Genomic DNA, 5,245 nt, shown 5'->3' on the forward strand with positions numbered 1-5,245 from the left:
TCGTCTGCAAAGCTATGTCGCGTGCTGCGGTATGCGGAGACACTAAAATCACAATAGTAGAACACAGATGAAGCTTCTAAGTTGAAGTAATATCAAGAAAGATGTAGTACAATTCAAGTCTTAGGTATCGATTATTGACTTTTTACCATTCTTTGGTGCCTTGGACATGAGCTAGGACCTTAAAATTCTGCATGAACGGAGGACTAGCAGCCGAGTTGCAGGGGAGAATGTAAAAAGTGTTCATATGTAGTAAAAACCTGAGAAATCCGTTCGTTATCGTCATTAGTTATCGAATCGCCTTAAAGCCAGATCGCCACATTAGCCGCTCTTCTCTCTGAAACGGTTGTACTTATCGTCTGCAAAGCTATGTCGCGTGCTGCGATATGCGGAGACACTAAAAGCACCATAGTAGAACACAGATGAAGCTTCTAAGATGATGTAATAGTCAGTAAGAAGTAGTACAATTCAAGTTTTAGGTATCGATTATTCACTTTTTAGCTGGCTTTGGTGCCTTGGACATGAGCTAGGACTTTAAGATTGTGCATGAAAGGAGGACTAGCAGCCGAGTTGCACGGGAGAATGTGAAAAGTGTTCATATGTAGTAAAAACCAGAGAAATCCGTCCGTTTTCGTCATTTAATATCGAATCGACTTAAAGCCAGATCGTCACATTAGCCGCAATTATCTTTGAAACGGTTGTACTTATCGACTGCAAAGCTATGTCGCGTGCAGCGGTATGCGGAGACACTAAAAGCACCATAGTAGAACACAGATGAAGCTTCTAAGTTCATGTAATAGCCAGTAAGAAGTAGTACAATTCAAGATTTAGGTATCGATTATTGAATTTTCAGCTGGCTTTGGTGCCTTGGACATGAGCTAGGGCCTTAAGATTCTGCATGAAAGGAGGACTAGCAGCCGAGTTGCGAGGGAGAAAGTGAAAAGTGTTCATATTTAGTAAAAACCTGAGAAATCCGACAGTTTCCGCCATTTGTTATGGAATCGACTTAAAGCCAGTTCGCCACATTGGCCGCTCTTCTCTCTGAAACTGTTGTACTTATTGTCTGCAAAGCTATGTCGCCTGCTGCGGTATGCGGAGACACTAAAAGCACCATAGTAGAACACAGATGAAGCTTCTAAGCTGATGTAATAGCCAGTAAGAAGTAGTACAATTGAAGTTTTAGGTATCGATTATTGACTTTTTAGCTGGCTTTGGTGCCTTGGACATGAGCTAGGACCTTAAGATTCTGCATGAAAGGAGGACTAGCAGCCGAGTTGCACTGGAGAATGTGAAAAGTGTTCATATGTAGTAAAAACCTTAAAAATCCGTTCGTTATCGTCATTGTTATCGAATCGACTTAAAGCCAGATCGTCACATTGGCCTCTCTTCTCTCTCAAACGGTTGTACTTATCGACTGCAAAGCTATGTCGCGTGCTGCGGTATGTGGAGACACTAAAAGCACCATAGTAGAAGACAGATGAAGCTTCCAAGTTGATGTAATAGCCAGTAAGAAGTAGTAAAATTCAAGTTTTATGTATCGATTATTGACTTTTTAGCTGTCTTTGGTGCCTTGGACATGAGGTAGGACCTTAAGATTCTTCATTAATGGAGGACTAGCAGCCGAGTTGCACGGGAGAATGTGAAAAGTGTTCATATGTAGTAAAAGCCTGAGAAATCCGTCCGTGTTCGACATTTGTTATCGAATCGACTTAAAGCCAGATCGTCACATTTGCCGCTCTTCTCTCTGCAACGGTTGTACTTATTGTCTGCAAAGCTATGTCGAGTGCTGCTGTATGCGGAGACTTTAAAAGCAACATAGTAGAACACAGATGAAGCTTCTAAGTTGATGTAATAGCCAGTAAGAAGTAGTACAATTCAAGTTATAGGTATCGATTATTGACTTTTTAGCTGGCTTTGGTACCTTGGACATGAGCTAGGACCTTATGATTCAGCATGAAAGGAGGACTAGCAGCCCAGTTGCACGGGAGAATGTGAAAAGTGTTCATATGTAGTAAAAACCTAAGAAATCCGGCTGTTTCCGCCATTTGTTATCGAATCGACTTAAAGCCAGATTGTCACATTGGCCGCTCTTCTCTCTGAAACGGTTGTACTTATCGTCTGCAAAGCTATGTCGCGTGCTGCGGTATGCGGAGACACTAAAAGCACCATGTTGTTGTTGTTGTCTTCAGTCCTGAGACTGGTTTGATGCAGCTCTCCATGCTACTCTATCCTGTGCAAGCTGCTTCATCTCCCAGTACCTACTGCAACCTACATCCTTCTGAATCTGCTTAGTGTACTCATCTCTCGGTCTCCCTCTACGATTTTTACCCTCCACGCTGCCCTCCAATGCTAAATTTGTGATCCCTTGATGCCTCAGCACATGTCCTACCAACCGATCCCTTCTTCTAGTCAAGTTGTGCCACAAACTTCTCTTCTCCCCAATCCTATTCAATACCTCCTCATTAGTTACGTGATCTATCCACCTTATATTCAGTATTCTTCTGTAGCACCACATTTCGAAAGCTTCTATTCTCTTCTTGTCCAAACTAGTTATCGTCCATGTTTCACTTCCATACATGGCTACACTCCAAACAAATACTTTCAGAAACGACTTCCTGATACATAAATCTATATTCGATGTTAACAAATTTCTCTTCTTCAGAAACGCTTTCCTTGCCATTGCCAGTCTACATTTTATATCCTCTCTACTTCGACCATCATCAGTTATTTTACTTCCTAAATAGCAAAACTCCTTTACTACTTTAAGTGTCTCATTTCCTAATCTAATTCCCTCAGCATCACACGATTTAATTTGACTACATTCCATTATCCTCGTTTTGCTTTTGTTAATGTTCATCTTATATCCTCCTTTCAAGACACTGTCCATTCCGTTCAACTGCTCTTCCAAGTCCTTTGCCGTCTCTGACAGAATTACAATGTCATCGGCGAACCTCAAAGTTTTTACTTCGTCTCCATGAATTTTAATACCTACTCCAAATTTTTCTTTTATTTCCTTTACTGCTTGCTCAATATACAGATTGAATAACATCGGGGAGAGGCTACAACCCTGTCTCACTCCTTTCCCAACCACTGCTTCCCTTTCATGCCCCTCGACTCTTATGACTGCCATCTGGTTTCTGTACAAATTATAAATAGCCTTTCGCTCCCTGTATTTTACCCCTGCCACCTTTAGAATTTGAAAAAGAGTATTCCAGTCAACATTGTCAAAAGCTTTCTCTAAGTCTACAAATGCTAGAAACGTAGGTTTGCCTTTTCTTAATCTTTCTTCTAAGATAAGTCGTAAGGTCAGTATTGCCTCACGTGTTCCAACATTTCGACGGAATCCAAACTGATCCTCCCCGAGGTCTGCATCTACCAGTTTTTCCATTCGTCTGTAAAGAATTCGCGTTAGTATTTTGCAGCCGTGGCTTATTAAACTGATAGTTCGGTAATTTTCACATCTGTCAGCACCTGCTTTCTTTGGGATTGGAATTATTATATTCTTCTTGAAGTCTGAGGGTATTTCGCCTGTCTCATACATCTTGCTCACCAGCTGGTAGAGTTTTGTCATGACTGGCTCTCCCAAGGCCGTCAGTAGTTCTAATGGAATGTTGTCTACTCCGGGGGCCTTGTTTCGACTCAGGTCTTTCAGTGCTCTGTCAAACTCTTCACGCAGTATCGTATCTCCCATTTCGTCTTCATCTACATCCTCTTCTATTTCCATAATATTGTCCTCAAGTACATCGCCCTTGTATAAACCTTCTATATACTCCTTCCACCTTTCTGCCTTCCCTTCTTTGCTTAGAACTGGGCTGCCATCTGAGCTCTTGATATTCATACACGTGGTTCTCTTCTCTCCGAAGGTCTCTTTAATTCTCCTGTAGGCAGTATCTACTTTACCCCTAGTGAGATAAGCTTCTACATCCTTACATTTGTCCTCGAGCCATCCCTGTTTAGCCATTTTGCACTTCCTGTCGATCTCATTTTTGAGACGTTTGTATTCCTTTTTGCCTGCTTCATTTACTGCATTTTTATATTTTCTCCTTTCATCAATTAAATTCAATATTTCTTCTGTTACCCAAGGATTTCTAGCAGCCCTCGTCTTTGTACCTACTTTATCCTCTGCTGCCTTCACTACTACATCCCTCAGAGCTACCCATTCTTCTTCTACTGTATTTCTTTCCCCTATTCCTGTCAATTGTTCCCTTATGCTCTCCCTGAAACTCTGTACAACCCCTGGTTCTTTCAGTTTATCCAGGTCCCATCTCCTTAATTTCCCACATTTTTGCAGTTTCTTCAGTTTTAATCTACAGGTCATAACCAATAGATTGTGGTCAGAGTCCACATCTGCCCCTGGAAATGTCTTACAACTTAAAACCTGGTTCCTAAATCTCTGTCTTACCATTATATAATCTATCTGATACCTTTTAGTATCTCCAGGGTTCTTCCACGTATACAACCTTCTTTCATGATTCTTAAACCAAGTGTTAGCTATGATTAAGTTGTGCTCTGTGCAAAATTCTACTAGGCGGCTTCCTCTTTCATTTCTTAGCCCCAATCCATATTCACCTACTATGTTTCCTTCTCTCCCTTTTCCTACACTCGAATTCCAGTCACCCATTACTATTAAATTTTCGTCTCCCTTCACTGTCTGAATAATTTCTTTTATTTCATCGTACATTTTTTCAATTTCTTCATCATCTGCAGAGCTAGTTGGCATATAAACTTGTACTACTGTAGTAGGTGTGGGCTTCGTATCTATCTTGGCCACAATAATGCGTTCACTATGCTGTTTGTAGTAGCTTACCCGCATTCCTATTTTCCTATTCATTATTAAACCTACTCCTGCATTACCCCTATTTGATTTTGTGTTTATAACCCTGTAGTCAGCTGACCAGAAGTCTTGTTCCTCCTGCCACCGAACTTCACTAATTCCCACTATATCTAACTTTAACCTATCCATTTCCCTTTTTAAATATTCTAACCTACCTGCCCGATTAAGGGATCTGACATTCCACGCTCCGATCCGTAGAACGCCAGTTTTCTTTCTCCTGATAACGACATCCTCCTGAGTAGTCCCCGCCCGGAGATCCGAATGGGGGACTATTTTACCTCCGGAATATTTTACCCAAGAGGATGCCATCATCATTTAATCATACAGTAAAGCTGCATGTCCTCGAGAAAAATTACGGCTGTAGTTTCCCCTTGCTTTCAGCCGTTCGCAGTACCAGCACAGCAAGGCCGTTTT

This window comes from Schistocerca gregaria, unplaced genomic scaffold (assembly GCF_023897955.1).
Source record: "Schistocerca gregaria isolate iqSchGreg1 unplaced genomic scaffold, iqSchGreg1.2 ptg000352l, whole genome shotgun sequence".
Taxonomy (NCBI): Eukaryota; Metazoa; Arthropoda; class Insecta; order Orthoptera; family Acrididae; genus Schistocerca; species Schistocerca gregaria.